General features: G+C 43.1%; 1 long non-coding RNA gene across 1 annotated transcript; it reads left to right on the forward strand.

Moving 5' to 3' along the window:
• The first annotated feature begins 2360 nt into the window (after window positions 1–2360).
• On the forward strand, window positions 2361–8258 carry LOC105301814. The gene is made up of 3 exons (XR_896762.2): window positions 2361–2529; window positions 5445–5493; window positions 7737–8258. It is a non-coding gene; the product is annotated as an uncharacterized LOC105301814 (long non-coding RNA).
• Window positions 8259–15288: the final 7030 nt, after the last annotated feature.

Consider the following 15288-nt stretch of genomic DNA (forward strand, 5'->3'; position numbering starts at 1 on the left):
TAAGCAGCTGGTTTGTTTCTATCTTATGGACATAGTGAATCCTATGAATGCTTGTATTTCCGTTTTTGCTTGGGCCACAAGGTAGCTCAGAGCCAACCGGTAGCCTCTCTCTAGCATCTACCAGCATGCCCATTTGTGCACTAATTTCATTTTATTTCTCTACTCTTATTTACCATTTCCTCTCTGTTTTCCCAGTTGTTTGTTCATTTATAAAGCACTTCAACTCTATGTTGAGACTGGGTATAAATAAACCATTGGTCCCTTTCATGCTTGCATAAGATTCACTGTTGATTTCTCAGTCAAATATGAGTTATGTCCAGTTCGAATTACTTTTTAAGTCCTCATTAGTTAAGATGGTCAAGGGAAATCTTGACAAGATGTTTTGAAATCATAAAGGTCTAATTCGTGGTCTTATTTACATGTTGCTGTCACAGCTTCTAGTTTACTCTGGGTGCTGTGTTCTCACTTCCCTAGAGACACTAAGTTAAAGAAAATACTTGAAAAAGGGACCCAGGCCTGAGGAAGGGCCTTTTAGTTCTTATGCTATTAAGACCCAGAATCTTAATTTAAGCCAAGCTCAGCATTTTAATTACGTGCTGATTATAAAAAGTACACAGTTCCTTCGTGTTGAATCACAAAGAAAAAGAAAGTCATTCCTTTCTCAAGTCTCCTCTCATCCTTCAGTTAACTCCAGGAGAAAGACTCCGTTTGGTGCTAACAAGTCTTTTACACCTCTCTGACATGCGCAGCCTCTCTTTTTAACAGAGAGAATTTACAAACATTGAGCTTTGGGGGCCCTGCCCTTGTGATTGAGCTATAAGCCCATCTGTGGGTCTCATCACTTCCTCTTCCCATGACATCAGTGGACTTTGCAAACATCTATTTATGGGAATCTGCAGAGAGCCCGTGTAGATGCCCAGACCACACTGACAGCGTGGATGTTGGCAAACTGGATGTGGTTTATTTTTATTCGTTTATTATTTCTATTATAAATAGTGTCATTTATTAATTTTTATTATTTCACAATAGTTATTCTTTAAACTGTACTTATGCATTTTATCTACTTTTCTGTATGCATGTCTTATTTCACAATAAAAAATTAAATTAACTGGATTAAAAAGAAGAACTCTCTTTGAAATGATCTTGAAATCCAGCCTCCCATGTTGCCTCTCAGGAGCAGCAATGGGAGCAGGATGAAAACCACAGCACCACCAGGTGGGGCTCTCCTTACCCCACATTCTCAGCCAGGGGCTCAGCAGCAGCTCCCTGAAGTCTCTTTAAAGACAGAGACTCCCTGAAGTCTCTTTACCCCAGACTGTGGGTCAGAAGCTCCTGGAGTAAGGCCCAATTTTGTGTGTGGTATAAAAAGTTCCGATGAGCACTGATGATTAAGATCAGCTCTCTGGAGCTCCGTTGTGTGTTTAAAATGGAAGATGTCTTTAGTTTCCTTCCAAAGAGGTGTCCTCCCTGAGGGGTTCCACAAGTCTTAGCAAGCGTCAAACGCTTGTCACTTGTTTAGTCTTCATAGTGGTTTTGCTATTACTACAAAGCTAAGTCCCCTCATTGAAAGCCGTGTATGTGTGTGTATGTGTGTGTCTGTCTACGTATTCTGTAGACACTCTCTGTTCCTGTAATAAACCCTGGGACACAGTAAACTCTGATTGAAAGGACCCCAGTGTTAATGAAATTGTTTATACTCTACACCTGCACTGTCCATGATAGCCACTAGCCACTAACTCTGTGTGGGCATTGAGCTGTGACCAGTGAAATGTGACTAGTCCAAATTGAAAGGTGCTGTATGTGTGAAATACTTACTGGATTTTGAAATCGTAGTACAAAAAGATGTATGTACAGTTTCTCATTAATCATTTTTATACTGATTACATGTTATAGTAATATCTTAGCTATATCAGGTTAAATAAAAGGTATTACTAGAATTAATTTTACCTGATTCGCTTTTTTTAAATGTGGCTACTGGAAAATTTTTGAGTTACATGGATGGTTTGCATTATCAGGATTGGACAGCACTGGTGCCCTATATATCACAAGATAGTGGAAAGGCCAGGAATTTTCTCTTTTCCAGCTCAGGGCCTTTCCCCTGGCTGTGTCCTCTGCCTGGAATGCTTTTCCTTCAGAGGTTAGCCTGGCTAGTTTTCCTTGTCATTGAGCTTCAGCTCAAAGATCACCTGTTCCAAGAGGTTTTTTTAATCATACACTCAAAAGAAGCCCTCTGGGCACGCCTGAGCACATCCTTTTGTTTTACTTTCTTTGTAGCACTTCCTGTGGTTTGATATGTTCTTGCTTACTTGTCTTTATTATTACTTGTGGATCATCTGGATGGATGGATGGATGGATGGATGGATGGATGGATGGATGGATGGATGGGAGGGAGAGTAAGTGGATGTGGAGGTAATGGACTAAATTTTATTTTTTGATCATTTTCATGATAATCATTGATATCTCTTTTCTCTTTCCTAGGTTTTGAAAGGGGACTATAAAACACCAGCCAATCTGAAAGGATATTTTCAGGTTAGAAACTCCACAGGAATTTCTGAGTTCTGTTTATCTGGTCATACCACTAGCTTGCCGCGTGCCTTTAGACACTTCCCTTCTCTAATATGGATGATAGTTTCCCTGTCAGAAAATTGAGTGGACATGGGGGTTGGGCCAGAGACTCTGTAAGTGTCTGATCTAGCTGGGGCCAGGTCTCAGCAGCCCTTCTGCCTGAGCCCCTTCCTTCAACTGTCTCCTTGCTCGAAAGCAGTTGGAGGGACTTGGTGGGAACTCTCTGTCTTTAGCCCCAAATTCAGTTTTATTTAAAGCAGCAATTCTCAGACATGACCCAGCACAACATTTTCTTCAGTCTACCAGAAAATGAAACATGAGGGTCATGTGATACAGGTATATGTGCAGATGCAGACGTGATACCCTTCTGCATCCCTGTGCACACACCCATGGCTGTGCTGCTCACGCACCCTGGGTATGTCCTTTGTCCCTGGCAGGCGGTCCATGGAGCATGTCAAGAAGAACTCTCCCTTCATCAACATTATAGCTGTCCTCCTTTTAGTGTTAAAGCGCTCCCTTTTAAGTGAAGTGGCAGTGTTAAAATTAGTAGTTTTAATGTGTGTGTGTGCGTGCGTGTGTGTGTGTGTGTGTGTGTATTTAATTTGGCAAATAAAGGGCAGGCCACCCTGTGCCAATCCCCAATTTAATTCTCAAATTCATGAAGTCTGATTGCCTGGGGAACACAGCTTTTGTGCACATCTCTGTTCTTTGGGGCGAAGTCCACACTCCCTTTGTGAGATCAGAGACCCATCCTTAGCCACTGTGAAAAAATGTCGCCAGAATTAGTCAGTAGTAATTTATTATCTCTTTTAACCAAAGAGATGATGTAACAAGAACAACAGAAGCGGGAGTGAGAGGAATTATCCACAATTCGAAACCCACCCGGATTTGCATTTTTGCTTTCATGGAGATTCCAATGCATGAGCTGCTTTGTTTGCTTTCTTAATGTTTTTCCATCTTGTGGTTTCACTCTTGCCATTTTGGATAGCTAGCTACACAGTATTCTCTGGAATGCATTATTTTTATGTGCCACCATTTGACTGTTGCCTTAAGATCATTTTCTGCTTTTGGGAAATACCCCAAATTATGTCACGTGCACATCACTCTGATTTTGACTTTCCTCTGTGGGGCAAGGGTGGGAGGGCTCTACTGAATCATTTCCTTAAAATACATTTTTAAGAAGTAGGATCAGTGGGTAGAATGGTTCATTCAGATCTTTTTAAGACTTTTTGAACTACAAGGCTAAAATTGTTTCATAAAAGCTTTGGACCAGTTGACAGTCCCCTGCAGTGTAGGGCGTGTTCAAGACATCTAGCTGGCCTGAGGCTGATTTTTTGCTGTGTAAGAAACAAAATTCGAAGGAATGGCATGTTCTCTGTCATCGTGGGCACTCCCACCCTCTGACGAGCTGCCCTGCACACCAGACCCTGGCTTTCCCCTCCCCCATCCCCTCCACTGCCCTCCACTGTGCTCAGGACTTTATTCAGGATATAGCAAAAATTGGAAACTATCTTAGGTCAACAGTTAAGTAAATGATGGCACACACATTCTACAGAAGCCTTTATAGCCATCCAAAATGGTAATTATGAAACCCAAAATATGGAGAAATATTAAGCCAGCAGAGCAAAGCAGCTCACATGTTAGAATGACGACTAATGCAAAGCAGGCTCCAAACGCCCTCCCCCTTCCAGGTCATTGCTGTTCCCCCTTTGGGAATGCTTTTCCACCCAGATCTTTGCATGTCAGGCCTTGTTTTCATCTTTTAGATTTTGGTTTATGGGGTATTTTCCAACACCAACAACCAATTCTCTGACTGTCTGGACACCAACTGGGCGTCAAAATAATTCAGTTCAATTCTGACACCGACTCCCAGAGATAGCATCAGACCCTGCAGGTTAAGGGCACATTCCCACAAGGCTGCCCCCACTTCAGATGCCAGCTGCAGTGGGGTGCCCAGGCTACCCGCACTTCTGCCCGGCTATCTACACATTTGGGGCTTCCCATGATCTCTACTCCCCAGGTTTGATAATTCGCTGGAACAACTTACAAGACTCAGGTAAGTTGTTTATTTCCCAGGTCACCGGTTTATTATAAAGGGCACAATTTAGGAACAGCTAAATGGAAGAGATCCATCGGGTGAGGTTTGGGGGAAGGAGTGGGGATCCCATGCTCTGGATGCGTGAACCTCCCCCCCACCCCAACAGCACTTCGATGTGTTCACCAGCTCGGAAATTCTCCGAACCTGTCGCTTAGCAGTTTTTATGGAGGTTTCATGAAGTAGGCATGATGGATTCAATCGTTTGGCCATTGGTTATTTATTCAGTCTTCAGCCTCTCTCCCTTCCCCAGAGGCTGAGGGGTGTGGGGTTGAAATTTCCAGCCCTTTAATCATGCCTTGGTTTTTCTGGTGACCAGCTGCCACCATGCTGAAGCTTTCTAGAGGCACCCTGCCACCAGTGATCCCATTAGCATACAGAAGCTGCTTGGAGATCTCACATGTTTTAAGAACTGGAACCCAGGACATTGCACTTCAGCTTAAATGTCATCCCCTTGTGTCATCCCTAACCACCCTATGTGAAGTAGTCCCAACAACAGTCACACACATCAGCCAACTGTATTGCCCGGGGTTGATATTATCTTGCCTATGTGTTTAACACGCTCTCACTGTATTAGAATGTAAGCTGCATGAGAATAGGACTGGGTCTGTCATGTTCACATATCCCCAGCACTTGGCACATAGTGGGTGTGCAGTAAATATTCAATGAACGAGTGCATGTGTGTGCCCGATGCAATGATGCTGAGGGATAAACCTCAGAGCAGCAAGACCCTAGCACCCACACTTGGTCATAACCCCTTTCTCTGTATGTTGTCTTTTTCCAGGTGAACCAGAACAGCACCTCCTCCCACTTGGGAAGTTCATGATTTCCAGGTAGGCCTGCAGACTTCGCTGGGGGCACCCGCCACTTCTGAGCCCAGAATCCACTTTTTGAAAAGCTTGCCTTTCCAGCGCCTCCCTGGGGAAGAGTGTCCATCAAGGTGGGCTGACCCAGCCCTCTGGGAGGTTTCCATGGTGATAGGCCGGGGAGCTATTTATAGAATCAAGGCTTAGTCTCCTAGCTCTGGACAAGGGTGGGGGCAGGGATCAGTGTGGAGCCAACCTGATGAAGGTTTGTCTGGCATTAGAGAGGGGGCCCGGAGGACCAGTGTGATGAGGGATTCTAGAACCATTTTTGCATGGAATGCTGTCAGTTCAGTAAACAACATCGGGTTCGGCCCAGAGCAATTAATATTCTAACAATAGCCACAAGCAGTTCTAGTCTAAGAATAAGCCCCTGTGGCATTGGGCCCAGTGCTCCTCCTGTGTTTCTCATTTAACTCTCAGCAGCCCTAGGAGGCAGGTGACCTGATTGTCCCATTCTACGGAAGAGAAAAACCAAAGCCCAGAGAAAGGCTTTGCCTTGCCCAAGACCACAGAGCCACCCAAAAGTCATCTCCCCCCAGAATTTGCTTTTAAGGAACAATTTTAAGTGTATATTTATCCATCTATATTTTGGCTAAGGGATAGGAGAACAGCTTCTGAACTTGAAGTCAAAGATGTAAGAACTGACTCATCTCAGCCTCCATTTTCCACATGTGGAGAATGGGGCTTCACCAGTGTCCACCAACAAGCGTAGCCTTGAGAGGAAGTGAGCTGGCCACGTGGGAGTAATGGGCCCATGCTGTGGTTGCAGGCACTGGAGTTAAGTCCAGTGAGTAAGCTCACTTCCTTATGTCCGCCCCCCACTTCTTATCAGGCACAAGGAAATTTGGACTTACAGAGAGGTCAGAACCAACTTCCATTGCTATTTTCCCTAGTCTTTTAGACAGAAACAACACTTCTAACCGAGACTTTATTTTTAGTCTCCTTATTTTTAAATAATCAGCATTTTTTTTTTTCATTTTTTTTTTGAAATCCACTTGGCACCAACCTACAAGGCTGGCGACACTCAGCCCCTGTCATTATCAGGGTTCCCATCTTGAGTCTTGCTGAGATCCTGAAGTTCTATTTAATTCCAAAGGGAAAAAAAAAACCTCACATGGAAACAAATGTTCTCTGTGTTTCTCCCTTACTCTATTCCCCTTGCTCTACCTACAGATCCGTTAGTAGAATCTTGAATATTCTTGCTGACAAAAGCCAGATATACCCCTCGGTTCACTGTTTAAACACTGTTTAAAAGAGAAACCATATACAGGGTGCTTTAGCTGATTCCTGGTGATTCAGGATAGGGCTCCATCCGAGTTTGGGGGGAGCTCAAGCCCTGCACTGAGATCCTAAAGGGTTCTTTGCTGAGCGCAAGAAAGAATTCAAACGCCCTCCAAAGTTAGTCAAAAGGAGCATTTATTAGAGAAAGGGAAAAGCAAAGACAGAATGCCCAGATAAGAACAAAAGCCCCAAGTGTCTGGAGAATCCAGTTTATATATCATCCTTAGTTTCTGTGAATTATAGTTTAAAGACTTTGTTTACCCATTTTCCTATAATATGGGCTTACGGTGAGAAAAGGTAAGAGTATGTAGCAGAGAAAAGGTAAGAATATGTAGCGTGAAAGGCCTGCTGGCAGTTCCCAGCCTTTGATCCATCGGTTCTCCATGATTTTAGCCATAGGGAATGAATGATTTTATTTTGTGTAGGGTACCACTTAAAGATTCTGTTTTTCTGTTTTCCCTTCAGTGTGGGGAAATGGTTTGTTAGCAATCCCAGCAGAAATCTCCTTGTGTTCTTCAGGTTTCCTTGTGATCTGGCTGTAGGGCTGATTAGTCTCTGAAAATAGCTCGATTTAACATTTTAGTTATCTTGCCTCCTCCCTACATTACTGGTATAGGATTGGCCTTGAACAAATGCTAAGTCTTCCCTCGCCCCCAAACATTCATTGGCATTTATCATGCAGTCATTGCCATTTGCCCTTCATAAATAAGAAAAGTGTATCTTTGAGATCAGGTGTATGCAGGTTGAGACATGAGGAAGAACCCGAGAAACGGGATTTAAATTCTCTCTGGCCATCTGGGATGCATATAGATAACCTCACATCTTATGCGAATGCATGAAGCCCATACGTTCTGCAGTCACACATATAAATATAAAAGATCTATTTCAGAATTGTTCCTCTGGGGCTAATGTGGTTTCCTTCCTTTCAGGTCTCTGCAAGTGGCTTTGTTGCCAAGAAGAGAAGAAACTTTGCATTCGAGTGGAAATCGGACCTCTAATCCAAGCATATTGCTTGCTATTAATCGCCAAAAAAAAAGGACTGCTGATGAGGAATGTATTTGCATATGTTTGCAAGCCTGAATCATTGAAAATTTTCCTTGAAACTCTATCTTCGGACACGCCCGGGTAGTGAACGAAGAGAATGAAGAGCGTGGAAGTAGTCCGGCTTTTGAAACTTAGGTATTTTTTATTTTTCCCCTCAAGAACTTTTTTTAAGAAATGGATTTGCCACCTTCCTTCATTTGCAGGACTACCTTGGTGGCTTTGTTTGCTGGGACAAGGCCCACAACCTGTGCCTCTCCTATTGACCCTCACTTTTGAATTCCAAGAATCTATTTAAAAATTTAATATATGAGGCTTACTTTGATTCTTCCTCGGTTCTACTCAGTTTCACAAAGAAAAAAATATATTATTTGAATAAAGTGAACAGGGACTCATTTGTCTGTGCCTTACTTTACAGAGTGAATAGATTTTTGTTTATCCATATTGAATTTTGTCAGTTTGATTGATGACGAGAAAAGGCTGAAGAATAAGTCCATTCAAGGCACAGCTGAACTCCTGTGTCAGGGGACCTCAAGGCCACCCTCAGGTTCAGTGATTTGCTAGAAGGATTCACAGAACTCAGAAAACCTGTTAGACTCATGGTTATGGTTTATTCCCATGAAAAGATACAGGTTAAAATCGGCAAAAGAAAAAGGCACGTCGAGCAGAGTCCTGGAGAGACCAAGTGTGAGCTTCTAGTCATCCTTTCCTTGCGAAATCTTAGGGACACGCGTCATTCTAACAATGCTGTGTGACAACACGGATGCAGTACTGCCACCCAGGAAGGTTCACCTGAGCTTTGGCATCCAGCACTTCTTCTTGAGCAGCAGTCACATAGGCGTAGGGCAGCCATATGACTCACCCTAGTCTCCAGTTACTTAGTCTCCAGTTACTTAGTCTCCAGCCCTTCCAAGAGTCAAATGATATAGCACGACTCACAGTCTCCATCATAAGTCATGTTGTTGGCATCGACTAACTGGCCTAGTGTGGCCCAGGGTCACTCTTATTAGACAATATTCCAAGGGCTTAAGAGGTGATAATTCCAGGAGCTGGTCAAGGGCCCAATCCATTCTTTGGCATGTGTGGGGTTTGATTTCTCCAAGCCTACTGATTAACCTTTTACTCCACGGCCCCCAAATGCTGAGAGATCAGCTGGGCTCAGAAGAGTTTCAAATCTTTAAAGATGTTAATAGCAAGGCTTTGGGAAGGAAGTGACTCACACTGGTTTGGGGCTTGGATTTTTTGGAATCAGGCCAACGTAGCAGTTGAGTGGCTCGAGCCTGCATTTCTTTATCTGTAGAATGGGGAAGTTAAACTTCCCAGGTTTATTAGGAGGAGCTGATGGGTGACATAGGCAGGATGTGATGAAACCACAGTGTAAAACAATTCTTGTATCTCCTTTCTTGAGACTGCAGTGAGATGGGCAGTGATGGAGTTACAAACATAGGAAGCCCATGGTCAGCACTCACTGGGAAGCAGAAGACGTCCAGCTTCATTCATTGTTCCACTCATCTATTACTGAAAAATCAACCAGCCCTGAACATAGGGACCTAAAACAAATTATTGTAAAATCTCTCAGCTCTGGGAGTTAACTAGAGTGAGCAGGGTGGTTCTTACAGTCAGACCGTGACTGGCACTTTTGTCATGTGAAAGCTTCTTCATTCACATGTATGGTGCCTGGGCTGGGATGATTGGAGCATGTAGAGGCTTTTGGGGGGCATCTCTGTCATGTAGCCTCTCCACACAAATAACCTGGGCTTCCTCACAGCATGGTAGTCTCAAGATAGTCATAATAATATGGCAGCTGGCCTCTCCCTAGAGCAAGTGTTGCAAGAGACTAGAAGCAGCACAACTTCTAATCAGCTGCAGTGGTCCCTATCCTTTTTGGCCTCAGGAACTGGTTCTCCTATGAGACTCTAATGCCTGATGATCTGAGGTGGAGCTGAGGCCATGATGTTAGTGCTGGGGATCGGCTGCAAATATAAGTGGAGCTTCACCAGCCTGCCTGCTGCTTTCTGGTGTGCAGCCCAGTTCCTAACAGGCTATGGACTGGTACTAGTATGTGGCCCAGGGGTTGGGGACCCTGAGTTAAGAGTATGCCTGGGAATGGCCCAGTGTCACTTCCACATAGTTCATCAAAGCAATCATAGGGCCCTCCCACATCCAAGGAAGTAGAGAAATAGACTCCATTTGCTGGTGGAATGGCAAGGTCACAATACAGAAAAGCATGTGGGGTAACAGGCGTTGTGGTCATCTCTGAAAAAGAGAATCAGCCACAGTCATCATAAAAACCAATTTATCAGCCTCACTTGCAAGTCATCACATACTGTATGAATTCATCAAATGTTCCCTCTCATCAAATTGTACCCTCAATTAGGGTACAAAATAAAGACATACCTTTCCTTTATATTGATTTTAGAATATGTGCTGCCAAAGCGAGCACAAACCTTTTCTTTATATTGAAATAGTGATTCCAGGCCCCCAGAAGGCTAGCCCATCCCAAACCCCAGACTTCTTGGGGGGTTTCTCCAGCCTCCGCCTGGAGTCCAAGGACAGTTCTTCCCACTGATGGAGCTCCTCCAGACGTCCCCAAGCCAAAATCTGGGCCTAGAACCAGGAAGACATCTACTGCCCTGTCCTCTGTTTTAAACAAACACTTCTCAGGATCATTAACAAAGGGAATGCCATTCCTTCAGGTGGAAGCTCTAGCCCCACTTACCAGATGTGCTCTTGACCAAGTGGCCCTATTCTGACTTAAGTCCCTTCCACAAGTCTGGATTATTCTGATCTAACCTTGTTTCCACTGCAATAGCTGGATATTTTTTTTTTTTAAATGGGTTGTTGGTTAACTTTTTATTTTGAACTAATTGTAGGTTGATATGAAGTTGCAAAAGTAGTACAAAGAGTCCCTTCTGGCAGTTTCCCCAGTACTGACATGTTACACAACTGCAGCCGACATCAAAATGAGTACAAAGCTATGGGCTACAGACCACAGACCTTATTCGGTTTTCACCATTTTTTGCATGTATTTATTTGTGTGTGTGTATTTTCAGGATTTTGTTTCCTTCTTCTAGAGGCAGAACCTTCCATAGGCTGCCCCCCGCCCAACATACACACAAACACAAAGTCACATGTAAAAGCTCATTCTACAAAACATAAAAATGGCTCTTCTGATGACAACCCCCTCCCTGTCCCAAGCTTCAGCTACTTCTTTTCGAACCACTGTACCAAAGTCGAGATTTTGCATTTATTTGCTTGGTGATTTGATTCAAGTTGGTCTTACTAGACTGTAAACTATGAGTTTGAGAACTATTGTTTTTCTTTGCTCATCATTTACCTGCATATGCCTAGCTTCCAAGGTGGCCCCAAGTAGTTCTTTCCTCCTGCAATTCACACCCCTTTGTATGTCATCCCTTTCCATACTGAGTAGAGATAGAGTTCCAGATTAATACTAGATAAATGGTTAAACTTAAATTTCAGATAAAACAATGAATGACTTCTTAGTATTTTACAATACTAACTGAAATTCACATTGAACTAGGCAGCCTGTATTTTTATTTGCTAAATCTGGTAACTCTATTAAATAGGGCTGACCATGTGACTAATCAGATATTGGGGAAATAACAGTGTATGACTTCTGAGACTAGATCATAAAAACACTGGTGGTTCTGTCCTTCTCTCTTGATTCAACTCATCCTCAGGGAGGCCAGTCACTATGTCATGAGGACACTCAACAGTCTTAGGTAGAAGTTCCCGTAGCAAGAAACTGAGGCCTCCTGCCCACAACCAGCACCAGCCTGCCAGCCATGTGAGTGAGTCACCTAGAACTCACTCCAGTTCCTGTCAAGCTTGTAGATGACTGCAGTCCCAGCTGACATCTTGACTGCAGTCCCAAGGAAGACCCCAAGTCAGAACAAGCCAGCTGAGCCGCTCTTGAATTCCCGCCCAAAGAAATTGTGTGATAATATTCACTGTTGTTTCCAGCTCTCGATTTGAAGGTAATTGTTAAACTGCAATAGATGATACATAGGAACTTACTAAATATGTGTTAGTGACTCAGTGAGTGAATGAATGAATGATGAAGGTTGAATGAATAAATGAATGATGAAGGCTGTGGTTCCTCACCTCACCTGTGTCTTGAGGATGCTTGCCTTACAGATGTCTCAGGCCTGTGGAACCTCATGTCCCACCCTTCTATATAACAATAGTGTTCACAAGTTCTTGAAAGGATAGAAACCATCTATAAGAAACATTTAAAGGGAAACAAAACTTGTTAATCTCAGTTGATCCAGATTTTCAATTCAGGACATGATATATATTTTTGTGGCAAGATCCAAAATAAGAATAAGCCATGTACAACTGTATAATGTCACTGTCCTAGAAAAGGTACTTGTGCTAGACTTTAAATATATCAGCTTTGAAATACCACTTACAGATTGTTTCTATGGTATCAGTCTATTTAAAGTTGTAACTGAGCAAGAATTTTCCCCCCAAATCTTTTGAAGGCAATGTGGGAACAGAGTTATATAGCACAGGCTGCAAAAAGGAGTGATTAGGAGTGTGGACTTAGGTGATAATAGAAACGACCTCCGAAGGTTGAGGAGTCTAAGAAATAATGTATTTAGAGGGTTTGTTTTTGTGACTCTGAACAGATAGGAATCACTCTAGAAGTATTAGTTCAAATAAGTAGGCAGTGATGATGAGGGGGGCCCCACATGTGGTACAGCAGAGAAAGTATTGCCCTGGAAATCTGAAGTCTTGGATTCCAGGCCTAGCTCTGTCCTTAAACTTACTGTGTAACCCTGGGCACATTCCTTGTGACATGGCCTCCTCCATTGCCTCAGCTGTAAAAAGGGAGGAATGGACTGATGAGTGTCCGAGAGTCCTGCTAGGCTCCTGCTGAGGAGCCTTGTTGCCTGGCAACCTCTTCTGGGAAGGCTACATGTCTGAGTACCTCATTGGGAATCTAAACACGGGCCTAGATGTCCCTGAGTCCCAAAGCAAGGGTTTTTCTGGACAGTGACAGGAGACCAGGATGGATGTGAAATCCTGAATCTAAATCTGTCTGCTTCTCTCCTTGCTTTTCCTGAGTCTGGGCATTTGAACCCAGAAATCGTGAAAAACCATTAACCTTTGAGGCTGAGAGACTCTCCATGCAAATGTATGAGCTTGGGTCTTTTACATGAAAAATAGTTACAACCATGTACGAAGCTCTTACTATGCCAGGATTTACATGCATTAATTAGTCCCTACCTCTGCCTTTTTTTTAGGTGTGTGTGGGGGGGGGGGGTCTTGAAAACAACCCTTTTAGAGCAGTACTGTTATTATCCTCATTTTACAGATGAAAAACTTAGGTCCCAAACCTAGGAAGCAGCAAAATAGAGATTGGGATCCTTGAAGTTTTATTCCAGAAACTTCATTAAAAAAAAAATTCTAAGTCCATTAAAAAAAGACTTTTTTTTCTTAATCATTTAAGATTGTTTCCTGTTGATGCCTTACCATCCACAAATACTTTAGTATTTCCAAAAAACACATTCTCCAATGTAATCACAGGACAACCATCAAAATCAGGAAATTAACATGGATACATCACTACCATGGAAACCTCAAATCCCATTTAAATTTTACCAGTTGTCCCCAAAACTTCCTTTACAGCAAAAAGATCCAGTTCAGAATCATATGATTGCATTTAATCTTCATGCCTCTTACTCTTCTTCATTCTGGAACTGCAGTCTTTCTTTGACGTCCACGATCTTGGCACTTTTGAAGAGTACAGACTAGTTGTTTTGTAGAATGTCTCTTTATTTGGGTTTGTCTGATTTGGTTCAGGGTGTGCAGGAATATCACAGAAGCAATGCTGTGATCTGCTCAGGGTATCACATCAAGTGGTACGTGATTTCTATTGGTTCCATTCTTAAGGATACACTCTGATCACTTGATCATAGCCTACATTCTTAATGACTCCACAACAGTTCACTAAGTTCTCTTCTCCAGAAGCCACATGGTGGGGTTCATTTGGTGAAGCAAATCCATCAGTCCCTCATGATCAAAATAACTGCAGCTCTACAAAGTTGGCTGTAAAGCTATAGACAGAGCTACAGAGAAGCCAAGCTAAGCTTGCTTATATTTTTGGCTTTGGGTCATAAATAGATGCATATACATTTTCAGGCCCAGACTCAAAATGGTTTATGTCATCTTGTTTCCATCACTCTGCCCCTTGGTGGAACTTTTAGTCTGTCAGACTCTCTCCCCATGGCCTTCTCTACTAAAACCTCACTTTCTAGTTTCTTTCTTGAAAACATACTTTGTGTTAGGCACAGTGACACTACATGTCACTGGGGATACTGAGACCATTAAATCACGGTCCCTATTCCCAAGAAGCCGACTTTTAATTGACTTCATGTTCATGTAGTTTCTCATTTAATTACTAACAACCATGGGAGGTAAGACCGGAGTCCTTTGACTCTAAGTCCAGTGCTCTTTGTTCACTCCAATAATTGTCTCTTGGATCTTTCTATCGTAGGGAGGAGAAAAAGAGAGAACATAAGCAAACATTAACAGCTAACACTTCCTAAGCACCTACTGTGTGCTTATATGGCTTATATATTTTATCTCATTGGATCTTCAACTATTTTGCTGAAGAGAAAACTAAGGCTTAGAGAGATGTAGTGACTTACTCAAGGTCCACAGTTGATAAGTGGTAGAGCTAAGATTAGAACTCCAGGGCCCTTGTGCCTACACAGAATTCAGAGCTGGTGAGGGATACCCTGGGAGAGCTGGCGCTTGTTTTGTTCATTGCGTGCTCTGAACCTAGTGCAGTGTAGGCACTCAGTATATTTTTATTAGGTTAGTGAATGAATGAAATTTATTTACAACATGTTGGAAATAAAGAGAATGGAAAGATTTCCTGGAGGGAATACCTGGGACCGCTAGAATTTGCTCATTCATTCCTTCACTCCCTAAGACACCTAGATAAGGCAATTGCTCTGGGCCTACACGATACTTATACTATACTGAGACTCCAAAGATTCAGGATATGGTATTGGCCATCATTATTCTAAGAATGCCGCATCCCAGCCCCCTTAATGTCTCTCACGATTCTTCAGAACTATTTTATGAGCTAGTCTTATATCATATACCCATTTTACAGATTTAGAATTCCACCGCTGACAAAGGAGCCCGCAGAGGTGACTCGGCGACGTCCACACTAGTCATTACAGGCTGGGCGTCGCCATGAAGCGGGCTCGGCAGGGAGGCCGGCAGGGCCAGGATGTCACCCTCACAGCCATTCAGGGCCCTGAAAATCCGCCTGTCCTTTCAAGCATCTCAGCCCGCTGCTTTAGAGGCAGAACCGCTCAAGCGTTCCATTGCTCCCACGGCAACCAGCGCACATTTCCACTGTCGAAAAACGTCATTTCCGGCGCGCAGGTTCCGGCACAT

This window comes from Pteropus vampyrus, unplaced genomic scaffold (assembly GCF_000151845.1).
Source record: "Pteropus vampyrus isolate Shadow unplaced genomic scaffold, Pvam_2.0 Scaffold251, whole genome shotgun sequence".
Lineage (NCBI taxonomy): Eukaryota > Metazoa > Chordata > Mammalia > Chiroptera > Pteropodidae > Pteropus > Pteropus vampyrus.